The sequence below is a fragment of the Lipotes vexillifer genome, unplaced genomic scaffold, assembly GCF_000442215.2.
Source record: "Lipotes vexillifer unplaced genomic scaffold, Lipotes_vexillifer_v1.1 scaffold380, whole genome shotgun sequence".
Taxonomy (NCBI): domain Eukaryota; kingdom Metazoa; phylum Chordata; class Mammalia; order Artiodactyla; family Lipotidae; genus Lipotes; species Lipotes vexillifer.
The window spans coordinates 2144894-2171272 of record NW_006779049.1 but is presented as its reverse complement, the minus strand read 5'-3'; positions in this window follow the sequence as shown (position 1 = coordinate 2171272).

The following is a 26379-nucleotide window of genomic DNA, read 5'->3' as shown; positions in this document are numbered from 1 at the left end:
CAGAGGGTGGAGCTGATAACAGACTTTTTAAATACTAAGTGAGATTCAGATATTTGAAAAAAGAGCTACTACTAAGTTATTACATACAAAAGCAGAAATGAAGAAAACTCAAACTATGGCTACCGAACTGTGTTAGCATAGGAAAAAACAAGTGCTTCTGGTCATGTATATTCAAGTGAACACTGTGAATATTTTTTTCTCAGTGTAGTACCCCAGGCAGGCCAAGGACCTATTCAAACTTCACTGCTGTGCTGAACATGCTCAGTGGTGGGGCAGTTTCATTTTTAGGATAACTTAGTAATAAAATTTTGGGGATTATAACATAATGGAATTGATTTGCTTATATAACTCTAAGTCATTTTTAAGGCAATTCCAAAGAAGATATCAAAAAATGGTTTGAATAACAATATTTTAACTGTGTTTTCTTTCCCACAGTAAATAAGGATATTTAAATTGTTACGTTTCTCAACCCCAAACCTCCTGAGTTTAGAATCATACTTCTTACACACATGTACAACATCTATCTACACTCACAGGAGCTTTTCTTTTTAAAACCTGAAGTTTACTTTGTAAATCCCTAGAGACTTTGATTCCCTATTAACCTTTTAGATATCACAGTAACATTCTAATGTGGCAACAGCAACAATTCTCAAACAGGACCATCTGTAAACTCAATTCAGAGAATTCACAGGTTCTGTAGCATGTTTAAAAATATTGTTTTCATTTTGACAGCACCTAAAACCCTCAATATATCTGAACTATCTGAATAACCTGTCCTATAACCAAGAACTGACCAAGGAATTCATTGGTTGAGTTTGTTTTTAAAATCACATTGACACCACTTTAAACTATTTTAATTTTCAGGTCAACAAATTAAAGAATAATGGTGACTCAATATGATAAAGATCCACTTACCTGAAGAAAATGAAAATACTAATTCAAAAAGATATACATCCCCATGTTCATTGCAGCAATATTTACAATAGCCAAGCTATGAAAACAACTTAAGTGTTCATTGGTGGATGAATGGATAAAGAAAATGTAGTGTGTGTGTGTGTGTGTGTGTATACACACAATGGAATATTATATTCAGCCATAAAAAGGAATGAAATCTTGCCATTTGTGACAACATGGATAGATCTGGAGGACACTATTAGGCTAAGTGAAATAAGTCAGACAGAGAAAGACAAATATCATATGATCTCATTTATATGTGGAATCTAAAAAGAAAAAGATCCACTCTTGCCTTGAAATAACAAATAATATTATGCAGTACACTAGCAAATGTTTTGTAGTAGTTTAAATTAGTGTATAACATGTTGAACTTAAAAGAACATGCTCAGAGCAGCCAAGTTTTTATTCATGTTTGACACATTAAGTAAATTATAGTACTCATCGTATGAAATTTATGTTGATTATTAGCATTTAAGTTGCTTATATGAATTTACATCTGTGTGGATCTTATAAATGTATAAGAGCTATAAGCTTGAGAAATTTATCACTAGATTCATACTTGCATGTATTTAAGTAGTAACATTACAATAAATATAAAATTAAACAGAATGGAAGTGATTTGTCCACAATGTAAGACTCCTGAGAATGACTTTTCTTTTAAAATGAATCTCTATATTACTTAAGAACAACGTCATGCAACAATCAATCTAATTTTAGAGGTACACCATCCAATAAAGTGATCACTCCACCGTGCGTCTGATGGGCACAGAAATGTGACTTGTCTGCATTGAGATGCACTGTAAATATAGATAACATTCCGAACTTTAATGACATTTTTTAATGCAAAATATTTCATTGATAATTTTACACTAATTCCATGTTGAAATGATAATATCTTTGAAATATCAGGTGAATAAAACATATTAGTAAAACTGATTTTACCATTTCTTTTTACTTTTTGAATATGGCTTCTAGAAAACTTAACATTATATATGTGGCCTGCATTACATTTCTATTGGGTGATTTACAAGGTTACCTGCTGTCTTGTACCATAAAACATATCATGGCAAATATCATTACCTTTCTGCTATTGGATTTAGAACCATTGAAATAAATCCAATATTTGTGAAGATAAACATCTAGAAAAATATTGTAATTTTTATATTATTTTTCTGGATTCTAAAACTAAATTGCTATATTCAGTTTAATATGCTCTGTGGGATAAATGTGAATTACCCCAGATTTGGATTTTTGCATTATTCTGCAATATATTTAAAGTTTGGTTTTTCACTAACTATCAAATATATTACTAAATGGTAAGCAACTTCTAGTATGTTAATCAGCAACAGGGTAAAATAAGAACTATCTTCATAAAGTAATTGGCATCAAAAATTCTAGAACCACAAAACATAAGTAAGTCTGCTGGTTTACCATAAAATAATCAAGAGCTTAAAAAAAACAACCACAAATATTTTGATTAAATCCATCTAGTGCTAAGTGTATATTTAGAACGGATAAATATAAAAAATGTATTCAGAGCAATTTCAGTATTTGTTATTCTATTAAAAAGTAATTGTTTGAAAAAAGGCTCAGCTTTTACTTTTGTATTTATTTATTTTTTGGCCACACCCCCTGGCATGTGGAATCTTAGTTCCCCCACCAAGGATAGAACCCACACCCCCTGCATTGGAAGCGTGGAGTCTTAACCATTGGACCACCAGGGAAGTCCCCAAAAGTACAGTTTTGAAGAGCAATTTGCCCTCCCACTCCAGGCATTCTGTTCAGCATCAGCTCAATTTTATTTTAAGGTGTGTGTTTCACTAATGCCATTCAATAGTGATGTGGGTCTAAACTAAGTCAAGAGCGGTAACCAACGTGTTAAGGAGGAAAAAAAAAAGTTTCAAGATATATTTAGAAGGTAGAGTCAATAAGGTATAAAATGAATTGGATGTGTTAGCGGAAGGAGTAATATAGGATGAGTCTCAACTTTTGAGATTCGTGCAAATAAAAGACTTTGATAGACAAGAGGCAGGAAACTAGAGATTCTTCTTGGTGATCTCTATTTTATGTGAAAATTAGAAAGTAATTGAGAGCTAAAAATAATAGATCTTGAAGAAAAGAATGTGAAATCAGAGTTGATCTGCTAGATTGCAGAGAGAATGAAGGATAAAGGTCCAGGATGTTTCCACATAGCTAAAGAAGAAATGTGCATTAAGTTTTTATATCTAAATTTATTTATCCTGACAGAAAACACAAGTTTCTTGGATCAGAACACAGACTGATTATTTACTCACACAGCAATCTTAGCACTAATTTTGTATGCCCTAATCCCCCAAGGGGGAATGCAGTGAGAGTCAGATACATCCTCTTGTCAATACCACAGGAGAGCATCTCTGAAATTACGAGTGCTGGAGATTATCGAGGGCAGCTGGCACATTTACCTCTTCTCCTCTCTGAAGAGAGAATGACCTTTCGTTTGGAATGCAAAGGCACCCTGTCTGGGGAAAGGAGGTAAAAGTTCCTAGAGGTATTCTCACTTGTTATGTAAATAAGTGGTCCAGAGGAGTTGTCTCTAAATCTCTCTGAAAGTCTTGTAGGGGAAGCAAAATTTTGTCTCTACAGACAGGGTGTCTGGCTGAGCTTGAGAATTAAGTTGACATAAGACCGATTAATAGGAGAAAAGCATATGTATTTTATTTTTACATATACATGGAAGCCTTCACAGGAAAATGAACGCCCAAACAGTGCTTAGGTCTAAGTACTTAATACTAGGTTGAACAAAGAGAAGTAATGGTGAAACAGCAAAATATTTGGGGAGGCTAAAGGAAGATAAGGGTTATCTTAACAAAGTGTGTTTGTACGGATTCTTCTCAGCCTCAACCTCCCTTTCCTGGTGACAAGAATGTTCTTTTTTTGGGCTTCCCTGGTGGCGCAGTGGTTGAGAGTCCGCCTGCCGATGCAGGGGACACGTGTTCGTGCCCCGGTCCGGCTGGGCCCGTGAGCCATGGCCGCTGAGCCTGCGCGTCCGGAGCCTGTGCTCTGCAACGGGAGAAGCCACGGCAGTGAGAGGCCCGCGTACCACAAAAGAAAAAAAAAAAAGAATGTTCTTTTCCTCCAGGTTCAGGAAGGGCATCTTTCACATGGGAATTTCATCTCTCTTTTCAAGAAGAAAAGTGGAGGTCAGATGCGTTTTTTGGGCACCTGCTGTTTTCTAAGTACCTTTAGTTCAAAAAAGTCAATATGCCAAATTGGCATATTTCAGGGTGGCATGTTCTGAACCCTTTCATTCTGTCTTTAATTTTCAAGATTTGTTTTCCTTTCAAACATTCCTCTGTGCATCCAGCAATCTTTGTTCCAAAAGCTCCATTGATGCAGAAACATGAAAATATTCAAAATATTGTTTCAGTGCTGTGGTAACGTGGCCCCTATGTCAAGATGAATGATTCAGTTTCTGTACCAGGTTGTTCAAGCAGAGCACAATGACTGAAGATGAGGACTGAGGGAGCTAGATGGGATAACCCCACAGACTCCCTAATATCTCTCAAGAACAGAAATCAAAGTTTTTCAGTCCTTAAAGGTGTGTTGGAATAGCCTAGTATAAAGGAGATTAGCATATGCAGAGGGCATGAGTTACAAAGAAGGAGGGCACTTTATAAGCAGGCAAGAAATAATAGTTGAAAGCCCAAAGACTTTTGACTTCCCCCTCCACTTTTGAATCAATTTCACTGGAAGATAAGTAGCCTTCCTTTAAAAGGACCAAAATAAAGAATGCTATAGGGAGAGCTGGGTTTGAGCTGAAGCAAAATGAGTCTGCATATGTTCTGTGATGTGGCTGAGTAAATACTGTTTACCACAAAACCAGCATTTCAGAGACTTCAGGAGAAAGGAAAGAGAAGAACCATCTTTAGGACAAGAAGTCAAGGTAGATAAATGGAAAAACTCATGTTTTCTGTACTGTACTACACTTCACTTCTGACACCAGATGCATGGTCTCCACACCAAGCATTTCTCCAATTCTGGATGAACACTAACTGGGTGTCCCTAATTCTGACACTGTTTGGAGTTGGTGAAGACTCCACAGGTTAAGGGCTCAGTACCATAAGACTGCCCCACTCCACCTTCAGACACTGATCACAATTTTCAGGTTGTTCTATTTCTGATCAAGCAGTTATAAATTGGAGGTTTCCACAACCCCCTCCTCAGGTTCTGTAGTTTGCTAGAATGGCTTGCTGAACTCAGGAAAACACTTTACTATTACTGATTTATAACCAAGAATATATTACAGGATAAAAATGAACAGGCAAATACAGAGATACACAGGATAAGGTATATAACAAGGGGTGGTGTGCATTTATTTATGCCCTCCCTGGACAAGCCACCCTTCCCACACCTCCATGTGTTCCCCAACCCAGAAGCTCTCTAAATCCCTGTGGTTAGGGTTTTTTACGGAGGCTTCATTACTTAGGCACGACTGATTAGTGATCAACTCAACCTCCAGCCACTCTCCTCGCTCTGGAACTTGGGGGTTGGGCTGAAAGTTCCAACTCTGATAACACAAGTCGGTTTCCCCTGGCAATCCGCCCCTCAGACTTAGGGGCTTTCCAAAAGTCACCGCATTAACAAACTGAGGTGCCTTTCGTCTGAGTTGGCATTTGTTATGAATAACATAAGATGCTCATTTCATTTCTGTTGCTCTGGAGCTGTTTCAGGAACTGGAGATGAAAACCAAATATTATGACAAAATATACTCCTATTGCTCTTAGGAAATTAGTAAACTACACTTAAGAATCACTTAGGAAATTACAAGGCTTTTAGGAACTCTGGCCAGGAGCCTGGACAAAGAAGGAAACTATATATATATCTGTGATTATATAACAATTTTACAGTAGAGAAAGTTTCAAGCAATTCGATGATGAATTTGAAGAAGGGCCAATGAATTAAAGATGTTTTTTAAAGAGATTGAAGACCATAGGAATATTTGATCTTAATTCCTTAGGATAAGGCTCTTTTAAAAATTAATGTATCTTCTGAAATCAACATAGTACTTGAGTTAATTTTCGTTAAATAGTTATTGGCAATGCCTGTTATTTCTTCAACATCCTAATTCATTTGTAACTAAGTTTGAATTTTATTTTTCACAAAAGATGAAATAATGGTAGAAGTTTGGTTTGAAGAGATTGTTGAAAGCACCTCCATGTGGTGATCTGTATGTGGCAGGGCACACATAAATAAAGTTCTGAGGGAAGCCTTGCCCTGCATGCCTGGGACCTAGATTATGAGGAACAGGGAGGTCTCCTCAGATCAGCCTTAAACAGATATTAACAAAAAATAAAGGAAGCTAGAGAGAAACCACTACCACTTATTCCCTCTTCCTACTTCTCCCTCACTTATCTTCACTTGCTCTTCCTTCCCCTTTATTTTTTGCTTCTTATCCATTACTCTTCACCCTGATTTTGTCCTCCTTATAGCATCACCCTTCTACCCTTTTTCCTCTTTTCTTCTCTTCTTCTGTCCCTCCTACTTTTCCTTTTTTTTTTTTTTTTTGCTTTTTCCTTCTTAGTCTCTTTGTTTCCTCTGACCCAACTTTCTCCCTTCTCATTTTTTGTTCATTAAACATTTTCTCTTTTCATTCTCCCTTCTAGGATACTGCTGGCCACTTTCCACAAAGGAAGACAGTGTCCTGTTTTTTCAGCTTGCTGTGTTCCAGTGAGTAATATGCCCCTTAGAGGTTGTCTATGTTCAATTTTTTAAATTAGGAGTTTGGGATTAACATATACACACTACTATAAATAAAATAGGTAATCAACAAGGACCTACTGTATAGCACAAGGAACTCTACTCAATATTCTGTAATAACCTTTATGGGAAAAGAATCTGGTATTGTATATGTATAACTGAATCATTTGCTGTACAGCTGAAACTAAAAAAACATTGTAAATCAACTGTATTCCAATATAAATAAAAATAAATAAATAAATAAAAGCTGTGTCTTCAACAACTGCTGATTGGCTTTAAATCATGTGATGCTAGTTTGAGTCAGTAGGTGGAAGAACACTAAACTGTTATGACCAGGCTTATGATTTATTACTGAGATGCAGATTAAGGGAAATGCAATGCAAGTGTCAGTGTTAGAACATTAATAGTGATATCTGCATTTTTCTGAGAAGGCAAGGACATTTGGGAGTTATGATTCCTCTAGAGTGCTTATCTGTAACTCATATTAGTTCTACTTTTGAGGACTCAATTTCTGACAATAATGTGCATCCTTGAAACACATTCTTTTTCATTAATAGCCTTACCTATACTTTAACACGTACTGCAGAATGGACAGCTATATAAATTTATAAGTGGACAGCTATAAATTTAAGTTTATTCAGAATATGACCCAACAGAACAGTGCAATAATGATCACTGAAACATGAAACACCACAAAGTATATATCAACATGCAATAAAATATTCAATACCCTTCCTCAAAAATCTTGTGGAAAATTAAACATTTATTGGTTTGTATTCTTTTAATGTTTTCTTGAGAAAAAGAACCCAAGAGGGAATTCACTTAAAAAATAAAATTTATTTTTACTCAATTTGGGGTTTTAAATTTGGGTTATTAAAATTTGGCATACGTCTTGTTCTATACTTGTATATTTGGTTATTTTTATTTTAGAATTCCTTTCTTAAGTTAATCAAGAAATAGGATGCTCCCAATCTTTCATTATAGAAACAGGACATGTGAAATTAGAGGGAAAAAAAAGAAGTTTGGCAAAATATTTTAACTTCTTTCAGGGTCATTTCAGTTCAAGCTTTGGGCAAAGATTCAGGCCAGTTCTTATTTTACCCAAACTAGTGCATTCCTAATCATAATGCCATCAACCAGCTGTGTTGATTCACTTGTATCTAGTACATGCTTTTATTGTGCTTCAGAAGAAAAGAAGATCATTTCATTTGTGCTCAGGCAAGGGTATTTTTCATCAAAAACAACATAATACCATCTCTTATTTTTGCAATGTTCCATTCAGTATTTGTGAATGATCTCACAAAAAATTTATGATGTTTTAAGCTAGTCTATGACTTATTTTAAAAACATTTTGCCTTTCATGGATATGAAAATAGAAGTACTTAATCTAGTATTTATTATATAATCATTTATAATACAGAGTTAACAGCTTCTATATAAAGTCATTAGTTAATGGAGTATGCTAAAAGATGCCCCAAACCACATTAGATGTTAATATAAAGTTGTCTGTCCTGTTATTTTTATTAATGTACATTCAAGAAAAGTTAACATAAATGTGGGGATTGACAATGCCTCTATATATCATATTTGTTCACATATATAAATGCACACACACAGGGACATTATTCGGCATTAGTTTAGTATCAATTTGTTTCCACATTATTATAAAGGGAAGTCACTTTTAAATTCACTTCAAAAATAAATTCACCTGACTTTGTCTTTATTTTTAAATGAATCAAAGTATAGTGAGCCTGATAACTGCTAATATCCTAGAATATTTTTCATCAGTATTTTAAGATACACCTTCTAAAATATGTATGGTCATGGACAAATTACCTGTTCAACTAAGTGTTCCGTATAAATATCATGTAATCTTAGTTATTATTAATTTCTGATTAAATGTAATAAAGTTGTATTTCTCAGGTACTCCAAGATTGAAAATTAGGTAAAACATATCTAAAAATAAATGCAAATATGTTTATACATAGAGGATTCTCTTGCTCTGATCTAAATGATCTGGAAAACCTATTAAGTTAGAACATATAATTTATAGTAAATTCAAAAGTCTTCTCTATTGTATTTGTAACAAGTTATTTTAATTACCTTGATGTTAAACTACACTCGACAAAATATTTCCTCTAGAATTGTTTTGCTTGAATACATTTCTGAAACATTGAGAACATACATCTTATTTTTATAACAAAAGCATGCATGCCTGACTGGTAAGCAAATGATACATATTGGAATAATGTATAGTACAGGATTTTAATATCAAAATAACACTATTTCTACATGATGTGATTGGGACTCAGTAGCTGAGAAAACATAAAATAATAAAGAGTAAAACAATGTATCCTGTTACTGAACAGTTTCAACCGATGATCCAATAAAATTACCAGCCTCATTTTTGTAAGTATCATCCTATTAAATAAATCAATATGAAGAAAATGGTTTTGTTGGTGCTTGTATATAATTCCAATTCCTTTTCTCTTGTTTTTCTTCAAGTCTCTGTCCTAGAAATTTGTCAGTGAAGGGCAATTCCAGTAGGTGGAGTAATAGTAAAGCAAATACTGTGTGTGAGGCTGTAAACTTGTTTCTATTGTCATTTGGGGCAGCAATTAGCATAAATCAGATGAGGTTAATATAGAAGTAAAAAGCATAATTATAGATAAATTATAAATAAATTATTTTACAGAGTAAATATTGCTGTAGGAAAAAAACATATTCCCTCTAGTCTTCAATTTTCTCTATATTTTTCCTTTTCACTTTCAAAAGTTTCCTGGAGAACTTGCATTTAATACAAAAGACTGCTTATTATCAGTAGTACCAAATTTGACAGAGAGCTCCTGAGTAATGTATTGGGGGAAATCAGAGAAGACAGACTCAGGCAACTCCAACTTTGGTATTTGGGTATTTGAGATATTAGACAGAGAATTTTCTCATAAGGCCATAACCTTGGCAACCCACACTTGTTTAGCCTGGTCAGAGCCTTCATTGTCCTGAGCAGAAGCATGACAAAGAGATCTTTGCCAAGTCGGGGTGGGGGAGGGAGGGAGAGACAGAGAGGGCAGGGAGGTGGGGAGGGATACTCTCCACGCATCTTTCTCTATTTCTCCTAGGGATCATACTGAGCTTTCACCAGCAAAAGTCTAGCTACCAAACATGAATATATTTATCTACCAAATATGAATATGTGAGGGAAAATAAACTCAATTTATTATACCTCCATATCTGTATTTATATCTGTATCTCTATCTATACAAAAAACTGGAGGAAAAAAATTAATGTTTGTACTTTATTACCATCTTTTGTAATTTGCTATAGAAGTCTCTCCCCCGCCCCGACCCCAGACTCTTGTCATAATATCTCGGGAAAAGCTCCACTTGAACAGGTAAAAATGTGTCTGGTGTCCAAAAGAAGGCCCTGGGATCACTCTCTGAATGGACAACAATTCATAGATGTCCTTTCTGAGTGTTTTTCATCTCATGTGGATTAATTTAGAGATTATTTCAGGATGCCAGGATAGTCTAGTTTAGAATCATGGCAAGCTGAAGTCTAGCTTGTCTTTATGCTTTCCCTGCGGCTTGTCAAGCTGAATATGTTAGCCGATGCCTTGAAATCTAGGTAACATATACTACGGCCGTGATATACAGAAACAAATAGTGTCTTCGATGTTTTTCTTATGTTCAAAATAGTACAAATAAAAACTCAATTAGAAACAACTGAAATAAGACACATTTCCTTAGTCTAAAACTTGTTTTTGTCATATCTAACCTTGTCTTATCAACTGAATAAATATACTATTTTATCAAAATGCTGAATGAGAAAATATTAATATAAGCCATGAATTCCATATTCTGTATATTACTTCCTATGAAATATTTCTCCTTAGGTTAGTTTAACAACATTATAATTACATATCATCACAAAAATTTTTAAAATGAATATGACTACTAAAGTTATTCAAATAAAACACAAGTATTTAAATTCATTCTCTCATTTATATCCTCTTTATATGTATTTAGCTTTGTTAATTTAGGGAAAATATATAACATGTGATTTGCACACTTCTACATTCTATCTGAATTTACCTTAGTGAGAATCACTAGATGATTGAGCATAAAATTCCAAAATTCTGAAAGTGCCCCATAATAGCAATTTTCATTAACAAAATTGAATAGCATGGAAGTTAATAAAAAAAAAAATTTAAGATCTAAACAAAAGTGAATCTTTAATCAAGACTAATCTTGATTATTTTAATAAATGTTAAATATTAGAGACAAAAATCAGTACTCTCATGTAAATATTTTCCACCTAATAATCAACCCAATTTTTTGGTTATTTCTCTTGTCCATATAATTCCATGTCCCTTACAAGTAGATAACCATCTTTTTTTTCTTTTTTTTTTTTTGCAGCAGAGCTACAGAATCCCAGAGGACACATTGACATTTTTGCTTCATTTTGAGGGGATAAAAAATTAATGAGTCACTATTAGAGGGATCAAAGTATCTTGTCAAGGAATAGTCAATCAACAAAGTGAAACACATTTTATTAGAATATGTTATGTTAGTGGGAACACTCCCTTTCTCTGATATCACATTTTCATATGAAGATGCTTGTGTTAGAATCTCTCCTTCCTATACTCCTCACCTTTTATTTCTCTTTTGACTGATTATCATGCTGGATAAGATGCTGTCATTTACTAACTGGTTCATATTTCTTGACTTTGTACAAATAAAGCATTGAAAGGTTTAATTTTTAAGTATTTGCTTTATGTTTTCCCCACTTCAACCCATGAGAGACAGCTGTCTTGAAAACTCAAATTGCTTTGTAAACACAGCTTTTTCCTGGGATGGGTGGTTCCAAGGCATTTATAAGTATAGGAAAAGGGGGTGCTGTGGGAGAAGGAAGGAATAATAATCAACCCCTTTTAGTTACAAATCTAGACTAATTTTCTATACTTTATTACAATAATGATTTTTATATCCACCTGCTGTCCCTTATATTTTATTTTTCAATTTGTTTCTAATTCAGGAGGGAAAGGAGTGCTATATATATTGACACCCTTAATCCCTAAGATAGGTTTGACATTCTGAGAACCTCTCAGTTGAATATAATTAAATGCTAAATACGGTACCAACTCTGAAATACCTTACAACTTATCTGAAAAGAGGACATCATATCAGAGCAATTTTATATGCTATCATATTATTTTATATAATTATTAATGCCTTCTAAAATTACCTATAACAAGAAGACAGTCATAAAATAACAATACACTCTGCTGAGGATATGACAGCTTGTTCCTTGATGAAGGACATTCTTAAATGTTTGGGCCTTCAATTAGGCTTCTGTAACATTAACATAACATTGGATCTTTCCTAATAAGTTTTAGCTTCTGGATCATGAAATGTACCAGTTATATATAAGTGGAGGCTATGAAAATAAAAGGGTTATTTTGTCAATATATATTGCCTTGAAGCTTTCTATATATGAAGCTTCCGTTTATTAAAATGTGTCAGTGAAAGCATAGATAACACAATATTATTTAAGATCATATCAACTGGCCATAATTCAGGATGATACTTTCAACACAATTAAAAGCACTTTTTTTAATAACTCAAACTTGTATAAAGTTTTTTACTTCAAACTGATATGAAATATAGATTATTGTATAATCACCTTGACAGAAAAATATGTAATTTCCATTAATCTTATAATCTTCATTTAAAGACAACATCACTTATCTTGAATTTGAGGTAAAAATTAAAACAGGAAAAATAATTTAGCCATATGGCCCTATTAACATATGAAGGCACAAAACCCAGGAGAATCAGCTTAACAATAAAGCAAAAAAAAATTTAAAAATTGTCCATATGTAGGCTATTGTTCAAGGACAGAAAGCAGACTTTTTCCATAAAAATGTAAAAGATTAATGGGTTTGTGGATAGGAATGAATTTTTAGAGACTCATCTAATCTCTCTGACATATGGACACAGATTGTATGACTTTAAAGGCATAACATGATTTAGAGTAGAATATTATATATGGCACATTGTGACTTGAAAATGATGTTTCCAGTATGAATGTAATACTAGTACAAAGAAAGTGCATCCCAGAGAAGGAAAAAATTATGCAGTAAGTTCCATCTTATCTAGATGGCAAAAGAGGTCATGTCAGTCATGAAGGACAATTCCAAACTATTGCAGCTGAGCAAAATTCCATTTTAAATCATCTCAATATAACATCTCAATATACATAGATTCAATTTTACAAAGTCATCAAACCATGACCTCATTTTGATAGGGATATATAACATAACTGTAGATCTGGTTTCATTACTAACTAGTTGTGCAACTGAAAATCAATACTTCCCTTTTTTGAGGATTATTCTCTCCATCTATAAAATATGAGGATTAGAATAGATGATCTCTAAAGGCCCCTGTAGAGTGAATATTCTATGTTTGTTTCCCTAAAAACACAGAGAATGTAGCAAGAATACTATTCTTGCTTCTAAGTGTCAGGACTCTTTAATGAGATTGTTACATTTTGAATGATGAATAAAAGAATTTCAGGTTCAACTAAGCTAGATGCATCAATTCCCTAGAAATATGTGAATACTTCACTTGCTCAAGGAAGAGAAGAGTCACCCATCATTGCTTTACTTATTATAAAGGCAATGTTTCTTGATATTTGGGTGCCTTCCAATGCAGTTCTATATGAATGAATGGTTCTCATCACACACACACACATTACATACTAAAAATATAGATATATAATAAAGAGCCATTAACATTCCCAATAGTAATAAGTCAACAACAGATAGTCTCAAACTATTAAATGTTTCAAATTAGAAAAGTAAGCTTTATGTTCATGAAATAGTCTACTGCAGGGTTTTCCAGCCTCAGCACTATTTATATTTTGGACTGGATAATTCTTTGGCATGGGGGCTGCTCCATGCGATGTAGGATATTTAGCAACATACTGGGTTCTAGATGCTACTATCAACTTATCCCAACAAATTGCAAGAACAAACTGTGTCTCCTGGGAGAAAAGTGGTCCCTGATTGAGAACCACTGTTCTCAATATGGAGAGGTATACTATCAATATACCAATATATGGATGTATACTATCTGGAAAGATCTAATAGTCTTTGAAAAAGTACTGATCTCAATGTTCCAGGATGAATTGTTTCATTTAGGTTTGAACATGTATTACTACATTTAGTGTGGGCTTCTAGAAGTGTAAAAGTTAAGAAACAAAGACTATTTAGCCTAAGAAACAAAGACTATTTAATAAAATTATAGTGAAACTACATAGGAATACAAATAAGGTTCATAACAGCCAAGATACTGACAATCTAAACATACTCTGAGAGATTAATGGATAGAGAAAATGTGATATACCTACACAATGGAATATTATTCAGCCACAAAAAAAGGAAAATCCTGAGACAGCAGAAGAACTACAATCCTGCAGCCTGTGGAACAAAAACCACATTCACAGAAAGATAGACAAAATGAAAACACAGAGGACTATGTACCAGATGAAGGAACAAGATAAATACCCCAGAAAAACAACTAAATGAAGTGTAGACAGGCAACCTTCCAGAAAAAGAATTCAGAATAATGCTAGTGAAGACAATCCAGGACCTTGGGGAGGCAAACATCGAGAAGATGCAAGAAGTGTTTAACAAAGACCTAAAAGAATTAAAGAACAAACACAGATGAACAATACAATAACTGAAATGAAAAATACATTAGAAGGAATCAATAGCAAAATAACTGAGGCAGAAGAACAAATAAGTGACCTGGAAGACAGAATGGTGGAATTCACTGCTGCAGAACAGAATAAAGAAAAAAGAAATGAAAACAGCCTAAGAGACCTCTGGGACAACATTCACCACACCAACATTCACATAATAGGGGGCCCAGAAGGAGAAGAGAGAGAGAAATGACTTGAGAAAATATTTGAAGAGATTATAGTCTAAAACGTCCCTAACATGAGAAAGGAGATAGCCACCCACGTGCAGGAAGCACAGAAAGTCCCAGGCAGGATAAACCCAAGAAAAAACACACCAAGACACATAGTAATCAAATTGACAAAAATTAAAGACAAAGAAAAATTATTAAAAGCAACAAGGGAAAAATGACAAGTAACATACAAGGGAACTCCCATAAGGTTAACAGCTGATTTCTCAACAGAAACTCTACAAGTCAGAAGGGAGTGGTAGCATATACATAAAGTGATAAAAGAGAAAAACCTACAACCAAGATTACTCTACCCAGCAAGGATCTCATTCAGATTTGACAGAAATAAAAAGCTTTACAGACAAGCAAAAGCTAAGAGAATTCAGCGCCACCAAACCAGCTCTACAACAAATGCTAAAGGAACTTCTCTAGGCAGGAAAAACAAGAGAAGGAAAGGACTACAAAAACAAACCCAAAACAATTAAGAAAATAGTAATAGGAACAAAGATAGCGATAATTACCTTAAATGTGAATGGGTTACATGCTCCAACCACAAGACACAAGATCACTGAATGGGTATAAAAACAAGAGCCATATATAGGCTGTCTACAAGAGACCCACTTGAGACCTAGGGACACATACAGACTGAAAGTGAGGGGATGGAAAAAGATATTCCATGCAAGTGAAAATCAAAAGAAAGCTGGAGTAGCAATATTCATAACAGATAAAACAGATTTTAAAATAAAGAATGTTACAAGAGACAAGGAAGGACACTACATAACGATTAAGGGATCAATCCAAGAAGAAGATACAACAATTATAAATATATATGCACCCAACATAGGAGCACCACAGTACATAAGGCAAATGCTAACATCTATAAAAGAGGAAATCAACAGAAACACAATAATAGTGGGGGACTTTAACACCTCACTTACACCAATGGACAGATCATCCAGACAGAAAATTAATAAGGAAACACAAGCTTTAAAAGACACAATAGACCAGATAGATTTAATTGATATTCATAGGACATTCTATCTGAAAACAGCAGATTACACTTTCTTCTCAAATGCACATGGATCTTTCTCCAGGATAGATCACATCTTGGGTCACAAATCAAGCCTCAGTAAATTTAAGAAAACTGAAATAATATCAAGCAACTCTTCTGACCACAATACTATGAGATTAGAAATAAATTACAGGGAAAAAAATGTAAAAAACACAAACACATGGAGGCTACACAATACATTACTAAATAACCAAGAGATCACTGAAGAAATCAAAGAGGAAATAAAAAAAATACCAAGAGACAAATGACAATGAAAACATGATGATTCAAAACCTATGGGATGCAGCAAAAGCAGTTCTAAGAGGGAAGTTTACAGCAATACAATTCTACCTTAAAAAACAAGAAACATCTCAAATAAACAACCTAACCTTACACCTAAAGCAATTAGAGAAAGAAGAACAAACAAAACACAAAGTTAGTAGAAGGTAAGAAATCATAAAGATCAGAGCAGAAATAAATGAAAGAGAAACAAAGAAAACAATAGCAAAGATCAATAAAAGTAAAAGCTGGTTCTTTAAGAAGATAAACAAAATTGATAAACCTTTAGCCAGACTCATCAAGAAAAAGAGGGAGAGGACTCAAATCAATAAAATTAGAAATGAAAAAGAAGAAGTTACAATGGACACCACAGCTATACAAAGCATCCTAAGAGACTACTACAAGCAACTCCATGCCAATAAAATGGACAACCTAGCAGAAATGAACAAATTCTTAAAAAGGTATAAACTTCTAAGACTGAACCATAATATGAACAGACCAGTCACAAGTAATGAAACTGAAACTGTGATTAAATATCTTCTAACAAACAAAAGTCCAGGACCAGATGGCTTCACAGGTGAATTCTATCACACATTTAGAGAAGAGCTGACAGTCATCTTTCCCAAACTCTTCCAAAAATTTGCAGAGGAAGGAATACTCCCAAACTCCTTCTACAAGGCCACCATCACCCTGATACCAAAACCAGACAAGCTACTGCAAAAAAAGAAGATTACAGACCAATATCACTGATACATATACATGCAAAAATCCTCAACAAAATACTAGCAAACAGAATCCAACAACACATTAAAAGGATCATACACTGTGATCAAGTGGGGTTTATCCCAGGAATGCAAGGATTCTTCAACATACACAAATTAATCAATGTGATACACCATATCAACAAATTGAAGAAGAAAAACCATATGATCTCAATAGATGAAGAAAAAGCTTTTGAGAAAATTCAACACACATTTATGATAAAAACTCTCCAGAAAGTGGGCAGAGAGGGAACCTACCTCAACATAATAAAGGCCATATACGACAAACCCACAGCCAACATCATTCTCAATGGTGAAAAACTGAAAGCATTTCCTCTAAGATCAGGAACAAGAGAAGGATGTCCATTCTTGCCACTATTATTCAACATAATTTTGGAAATCCTAGCCATGGCAATCAGAGAATAAAAGGAATACACATTGGAAAAGAAGTAAAACTGTCACTGTTGGCATATAACATGATACTATATACAGAGAATCCTAAACATGCCACCAGAAAACTACTAGAGCTAATCAATGAATTTGATAAAGTAGCAGGATACAAAATTAATGCACAGAAATCTCTTGCATTCCTATACACTAACAACAAAAGTTCAGAAAGAGAAATTAAGGAAACAATCCCATTCACTACTGCAACGAAAAGAATAAAATACCAAGGCATAAAGCTACCTAAGGAGGTAAAAGACCTGTACTCAGAAAGATGAAAGAAATTGATGAAAAGAAATCAAAGATGACACAAACAGATGGAGAGATATACCATGTTCTGGGATTGGAAGCACCAATATTGTAAAAATGACTATACTACACAAAGGAATCTACAGATTCAATGCAATCCTTATCAAATTACCAATGACATTTTTTTTTTTTTTACAGAACTAGAACAAAAAATCTTAAAATTTGTATGGAGACACAGAAGACCCCAACTAGCCAAAGCAATCTTGAGGGGAAAAAACAGAGCTGGAGGAATCAGAGTCCCTGAATTCAGACTATACTACAAAGTTACAGTAATCAAGACAATATGGTCCTGGCACGAAAACAGAAATATAGATCAATGGAACAGGATAGAAAGCCCAGAGATAAACCCACACACCTACGGTCAAGTAATCTATGACAAAGGAGGCAAGGATATACCATGGAGAAAAGACAGCCTACTCAATAAGTGGTGCTGGGAAAACAGGATGGCTACATGTAAAAGAATGAAATTAGAACATTCCCTAACACCATACACAGAAATAAACTCAAAAGGGGTGAAAGACCTAAATGTAAGGCCAGACACTATAAAACTCTTAGAGGAAAACACTCTTTGACATAAATCACAGCAAGATCTTTTTTGACCCCCTTCCTAGAGTGATGGAAATAAAAACAAAAATAAACAAATGGGACCTAATGAAATTTAAAAGCTTTTGCACAGCAAAGGAAACTATAAACAAGATGAAAAGACAACCCTCAGAATGGGAGAAAATATTTGCAAACGAATCATCGGACAAAGGATTAATCTCCAAAATATATAAACAGCTCATGCAGGTCAATATTAAAAAAAACAAACAATCCAATCAAAAAATGGGCAGAAGACCTAAATAGACATTTCTCCAAAGACATACAGATGGCCAAGAGGCACATGAAAAGCTGCTCAACATCAATAATTACTAGAGAAATGCATATCAAAACTACAATGAGGCATCACTTCACACCAATCAGAATGGCCATCATCAGGAAATCTACAAACAACAATGCTGGAGAGGGTGTGGAGGAAAGGGAACCCTCTTGCCCTGTTGGTGTGAATGTAAATTGATACAGCCACTACGGAGAACAGTATGGAGGTTCCTTAAAAAACTAAAAGTAGAATTACCATATGACCCAGCAATCCCACTACTGGACATATACCCAGGGAAAACCATAATTCAAAAAGGCACATGCACACAATGTTCATTGCAGCACTATTTACAATAGCCAGGTCATGGAAGCAACCTAAATGCCCATCAACAGATAAATGGCATGGATAAAGAAGATGTGATACATATATACAATGGAATATTACTCAGCCATAAAAAGGAATGAAATTGGGTCATTTGTAGGGATGCGGATGGACCTAGAGACTGTCATACAGAGTGAAGTAAGTCAGAAAGAGAAAAACAAATATTGTATATTAACACATATATGTAGAATCTAGAAAAATGGTATAGATGAACCAGTTTGCAAGGCAGAAATAAAGACACAGATGTAGAGAACAAACATATGGACACCAAGGGGGGAAAACAGTTGGGGGTGGTGGTGGTGGTGGGATGAATTGGGAGGTTGGGATTGACATATATACACTAATATGTATAAAATAGATAACTAATAAGATCCTGCTGTATAAAAATAAATAAAATTCAAATAGTAAAAATCACCTCACCCCATGACTCATCAGGCCTGAGATTGTAGTGAAGATCAGAAGAATAAAACTCATATGATATCATTTACATTTGGAATCTAATAAAAAATGATACAAATTAACTTATTTACAAAACAGAAACAGGTTCACAGACTTTGAAATCAAACTTATGGTTACCAAAGGGGAAACATGGGGTGAGGGATGGGTAAATTAGGAGACTGGGATTAACACATACCCACTACCATATATAAAATAGATAGCTAATAAGGACCTAGTGTACAGCACAGGGAATTCCACTCAGTATTCTGTAATAACCTATATGGGAAAAGAATCTGAAAAAGAATGGATATATGTACATGTATAACTGATTCACTTTTCTGTACACCTGAAACTAACACATTGTAAGTCAACTATACTCCAATAAAAATTTAAAAAACAAAAACAAAAAACCAAAGCTAGAGCTAAGCCCAGCACAGGTGCTGGGGAGCACAGTGGGTCCATCGAGATAAAGGTACCAATAAAAAGAAAAGGAAAATCCTGTCATTTGTGACAATATGGATGAAACTGGAGGGCATTATGATAAGTAAAATAAGCCAAACAGGGAAAGACAAATACTGTACGGCATCACATACGTGAACAACAACAAAAAAGCCAAGTAACAGAAACAGAATAGAATGATTGCCAGGGGGTGAGGGAGAAATGGGGAGATGCAGGTTAAATGGCACAATCCTTCAGTTATAAGAAGCATAAGTTGTGATAGGATCTAGTATACAGCATGGTGACTACAGTTAATAATATGGTATTGTAGGGGCTTCCCTGGGGGCACAGTGGTTGAGAGTCCACCTGCCGATGCAGGGGACACGGGTTCGTGCCCCGGTCCGGTAATATCCCACATGCCGCGGAGCGGCTGGGCCCGTGAGCCATGGCCGCTGAGCCTGCGCGTCTGGAGCATGTGCTCCGCAACGGGAGAGGCCACAACAGCGAGAGGCCCTCGTACCGCAAAAAAAAAAACAAAAAAAAAACAAAAAAAAACAATGGTATTGTATACTTGAGAGCTACTGAGAATAAACCTTAAGTATTCTCACCACAAAAAGAGAGAGATTTAACTGTCTGAGCTGATGGACATGTTAATTATCTTGGACTTGGTAATCACTCCACAACGTATACGTATGTCAAATCATCCCATTGTACACTTCAAATATATAAAATTACATATGTCAATTATTCTCAATGAAGTTGGGGGAAAAAACACAAAAGAGGCTTCTGCCGAGAAAACTGAGTTCTACAAATGTGCTTTCTTTAGCGAAGAATCTCCTCATTACTGGACAAACGCCCTTAAGTTCCTGTGTGCTCTATGACTAAGGAGTGCTGATTGAATTCTGTGTCCTGTTCCATGACCTCTATCCTCAAAACATTGTGTAATGCTAGCAAAATAAAAAATTACCCTTTTTATTAGTGGTCTTGAGCCAACAAGTCTGTTGGTTCCTAATGAAAATTCTTTATCTACCAAGAGTTTTGTTTTCTTTTTCCCTCTTTGTTGATCTGTGACGATCCCATTATTTTTCATTTGAATATATTGATAATTATTTCATATATTTAATATTTTAAGAGTAAGCATGATTCAAGCCACCATGTATCTATGCTCTGGGGTGTTCTATTGAGGCAAAATCACAACTGGCATTAAAGCTAGAGAGAATTATGCATGGCCACAGAGAGAATGTTATTCACTTAGAGCTTGGCCACATAGTGACTTCAATCAGGTTTACTTTTCAACTGTTAAATGGACTGAATGACTCTAAACGTTTTTGGACACTTTCCAAAATTGGAGTAGGGCAGTTTTTGTTGTAAATTCAAGTTCTGTGGTTAAATTTGAAGAATCTTTAATATGAAGTAAATAAGTAGGATTCCAAAAAGAAAATGCATTCAGGAAAATGAGGTTGTAATTTACTGAAATGCTAATTAGTAAAACATGATGTAAATCCAAAGGCGGCCATGGAGTTTTTTCCTTCTAAGCATAAAAAGAAAATCTAATGTTACATAAGCTGCAGTCAGTTACAGTAGTGTGAGACTCAATCACATAGGCCTATTTTCCTTAACAGCAATGATCTTTTTTTCATCACTATTTACTTATTACTAGTCTACAAAAAGTCTCCAAATAATATATTTTGTTATCAAATGCATAAAACTTCTAGTGCATAAACTTACTTTCCATATTCAGTCATAAGAAAAATCATCAAAATGTAAAGAATATATGTGTGTGTGTGTGTGTATATATATATATATATATACACACACATATATATGCGGTTTTTTATTTTTGAGGAAAGATATCCCATGTGGAGAAGCAGCCATATTAGTTCACCTAATACTGACAGTGAACACTTATGTTTGCAGAGAGATAAATTTTATGAGTTGAAGGTGACCTTAAAAATAATCTTAGTTTTTAAATAGGAATGAAGAAGCCTAAGATCACGTGGTCAGTTACCAAAAGAGTGAAGACTGGAATACAGCCCTCCCTTCTCCTAGACCAAGTTTTTTTTTTTTTTTTTTTTTTTTTTTTTTTAACAGAACTATCTCTGAGCTTCCAAAGCTATGTTCCTTTGAGCCACTGGGATTTTCATGCAAACAGCCTGCTTCTCAGCAACACAGACATATTTCCTTAGCGTTACAGATAGATATATGGGCCATTTAAAATCTGTGCTAGTAATAACAGTGAGATGTAAACACTATGTGTTTGGCTGGTTTAATTCTCTAATCTAGCATGCGTTAGCAAGAAAAATACTTGCTAATAAAAGTGGTCAAGAATGAGGGGTTTGTTTGTTGTTTTTGCTTTGTAGAGCTCTATCAGTAGCCAATCATTCGCAAATGCAGGGATTTTATTTTGTGTATCCACCATGTTGATAAATTAAATAAGTTCACACTGTGTAAAAAATGATCCTATCAGAGCAAATGAACACAAGCTTTCATGATCTTACCTTTGTTTTTTTCTTGGCACCCCAGAACCAGATTCTTTATGACTTGCATCAGAGCTATTTGGGATAAAATCGTTTTTTCCCATGGATATCACCTTGTTGTTGTTTTTAGGTTTTACAGATTATTTTTACAGAATTAAATTACCACTCACTATACTTAATGTAAAGTATACAACAGAGGGGTTTTTATTGTTGTTGTTGTTACTGTTGTTTAAACCAAGAGGTGACTAATTCTGGTAATTTGACTAAGGTTCTGGTTCAAGACAGTGATGTAGGGAGGTCCTGAATTCACATCCTCTCATGAATACACTGAGTCTACAGTTACATATAAAACAATTTCCTCTTAAAATAACCTAAAGCCTGGCTGAGTGAGGACTACTGAGCAAACAAGAAGAAAACCATATCAAAGTGGGTAGGAGAGGCTGGGACACAATCTCACCATAAATCCTATCCATAGCATAGTGACCCACAACTGGGAGAAAACTCAAAGCCCAGAGCTTATCTCCAAGGAGCAAAGTGTTCAAACCCTACATGGGGCTTACATGTGAGAGACAAGCCACCAGAACTTTGAAAACCAACAGGGGTCACATCATGAGACCCCCAAGATTGTGGCCATCTGGGAAACATCTCTTAAAGGGCCCTTGTGATGCTCAGACTTACCCACCCCAGAACCTAACTGAGAGGCAGCTGATGGTGCCCAGATTGAAAGTAAAGAAGGATTACCTGTTTATATTAAAGCATTGGCTCAAGGAAAGACATTTAATTTAAAATATGCATCTAGGATCCTGTTGGAACACTATCTAGGCATGGAGACTAGCAGGTTCCTTATTTATGCTTTTCCTTTCCTGCGCTCCAGAGCACCAGTATCTCCTGAGAGGGAGCTGTCTCACGTGTCTGGTGCTCTGATCCCTGTGGCTCCCACCCAGGGAATGCCTCTTGACTGCATGACTCTGGAGGCCAGGGGAATTTTGGTTCCTGGTCCCAGGCGACTGTAATAATTATTGTCACTCAGAAAGAATCTCCTATGCCTGTCTGGCACCCCAATTTTAGTGACTTCTGTCAGGTCACACCTCTATATTGCCTGGATCTAGAAGCTAGTGGGGCTTACTCTCATGAGTCCTACAGAACTATTACTAACAGAGAAAACGTTCATAAATAGCTACCACCCTCAGGGCACAAGAGGCAACAGACCAAGGAGCTCAGTCTTTTTGTGAAGGAAGCCTGTTAGCTAATCATTATGGCTGTGGCCTGAGAGGCGGGATTCTAGGGGCTGACTGAAGTCCTTTCCAGATACCTATCTTTGTGTTCTCCCTCTGCTGTGATCCAGAGCTTAAGTATCTCCTGGAAGGGAGATTTACACATGGCTGGTAACCTGGTTTTTATGTCTGGTACCCTGGTTTGGGCAGCTGCCACCCAGGGGACGACTCTTGATCATCTGACTCAGGTGGCCAGGGCACTTGCATTCCTAGGTTCCACCAGACTGCAGCTGCACCACCCTCCACAAGGCACTGCACTAAGGCACACCCCTAGTCTTTCTGTGATGGAGGCCTCTTTGCTTGTCCTGGAGCTTTGGCCTGAGGGAAAGACTTTCAGGCTTGACACACATCTGGTAGGCTATGGAGCCGCTCTCAAGGAGTGTATGCTGTGGGAACCATCTTGGCACTCTCCCTCTGTCTCACTCCAGCTTTCTCTTATATGCCAGAAAAAAAGCTTATATACTCATCTGGAGCCCTGATTTTTGTGACTGCTGCCCAGGGGACATGGCAAGACCCTCTGGACAGTGAGGTTATTGTTGTAGTCCCACCTGACTATAAATACTGACATACTTTTAAAAGCTACTGCCTGAGAATCTGGTTTCCAAACCTGATTCTATGTGCTGAGATGTCTTTTAGGGATTCTGACAGGCTTGGCACTTCCTCAACTATTGAAAACTATTAAAAATATAATAGGCTGAGTGGACAAGCACAAAGGTTTGAAAGACAATAAGGAGCTGAAGCAGGGTTGAATGACAAGTTTCATCTTCTACACAAGGCCAATTCTTTAAGACTAGGAGAGGTGATTGTATTATCTGCCGTATAGAAACTAACACAGAGAATCAAGCAAAATGAAGAAACAGAGGAATATGTTCCAATTCGAAGAACAAGATAAAGCCTCAGGAAAAAACCTTCATGAAATGGAGATAAGTAATTCATGTGATAAAGAGTTCAAAGTCATGGTCATAAAAATGCTTACCAAACTGGGGAGAAGAATGGATGAACACAGTGAGAACTTCAACAAAGAGATGGAAAATATGAGTGCCAAATAGAAGAAAAAGAAATGACAAAAAGTGAAGATAGCAAGAGAGACTTAGAGGACATCAAACAAATTAACATTTGCATTATAGGGCTCCCAGAAGGAGAAGAGGGAAAAGGCAAATATCTTATTTGAATACATAATGGCTAAAGCCTTCCCTAAACAGACATCCAGACCAGGAAGCCCAGAGAGACCCAAAAAAGAGTAACTCAAAGAGACACATCAAGACATGTTAATAATTAAAATGTCAAAACAAAGACAACAAGAGAATATTAAAATCAGCAAGAGAAAAACAAGTTGTAATGTACAAGGGAATACCCATAAAACTATCAGCAGATTTTTCAACAAAAACTTTGCAGGTCAAAAGGGAGTGGCATGATATATTCAACGGGGGAGCAGGGGGTACTCAAGAACACTCTACTGGCAAAGTTATCATTCTGAATTAAAGGAGACATAAAGTTTTCTCCAGATAAGCAAAAGCTAAAGGAGTTCATCACAGCTAAACCAGGCTTACAAAAAAATGTTGAAGGAACTTCTTTAAACGGAAAAGAAAGGATTCTAATTAGTAAGGAGAAAATATATGAAAGAGTAAATCTCATTGGAAAGTTAAATATATAGTAAAAGGAATGGAATATTTCTTATAATGCTAATATGAAGGTTAAAGGCAAAAGTAGTAAACATAACTGATTACAATAATTAGTAAAGGGATACACACAATAAGATGTGAAATGTGACATCAAAAACATAAAATATAGAGCATAGAGTAAAAATGTTGAACCTTAGACTGGGATCAAACTTAAGTTGTTATCAGTTTAAAATAGACTGATAGAGATGTAAGTTTCTATTTATAAGCCTCATAGTAACCACAAAGCAAAAACCTATGTTAAATACACACAAGATCAGAGAAATGAATCTAAGTATATCACTAAAGAAAGTCATCAAACCACAAAAATGAAAAGAAAAAAAGAGGACAGGAACAACATAAACAATAACAAAACAATTGACAAAATGACAAGTACATACCTATTAATAATTACTTTAAATGTAACTAAATTCCCCAAAAGACACAGAGTGGCTGAATGGATTAAAAAAAAAAAAACAAAAAAACACATCTATATGCTGCCTAAAATAGACTTACTTCAGACTTTAGATATACATACAGACTAAAAGTGAAAAGATGGAAGAAAAGATACTCTATGAAAATGGGAACCAAGAGAAAGCAGGAGTAGCTATACTTCAACAAAATAGACTTTAAAACAAAGACTATAATAAGAGACAAAGACAGGTGTTACATAATGATAAAGAAGTCAATCCAACAAGAAGATATAACAATTGAAAATGTATTTGCACACAACAGAGGAGCATCTAAACATATAAAGCAAATATTAACAAACTGAATTTAACAATACATTTGATGAATTTATTCCAGGGATGCAAGAATGGTTCAATATCTGTAAATCAGTCAATGTGATACACATTAAGAAAATAAAGGATAAAAATCATATGATTATATCAATAGGTGCATAAAAAGCATTTGACAAAATTCAACATCCATTTATGACAAAAACTCTCAACAATATTTTTATAGAAGGAACATACCTCAACATAAAAAAGGCCATATATAACAAGCCCACAGCTAATAGCAACTGAATAGTGAAAAGCTGAAAGCGTTTCCTCTAAGAAAAGAAACAGGGATGATCACTTGTGCCAATTTTATTAAACATCATTTTGGAAGTCCTGGCCAGAACAATTAGGCAAGAAAAAGAAATAAAAAGAAGTAATCAAATAGTATCCAAATTGGAAAAGAAGTAAAACTGCCACTATTTGCAGATGATGTGATATTTATATAAAAACCCTAAAGACTTCATTTAAAAAACTGCTAGAATAAGCAAATTCAGTAAAGTTACAGGATATAAAATCAATACACAAAATTTTTGTATTTCTATAACCAATAACTTATCAGAAAGAAAAA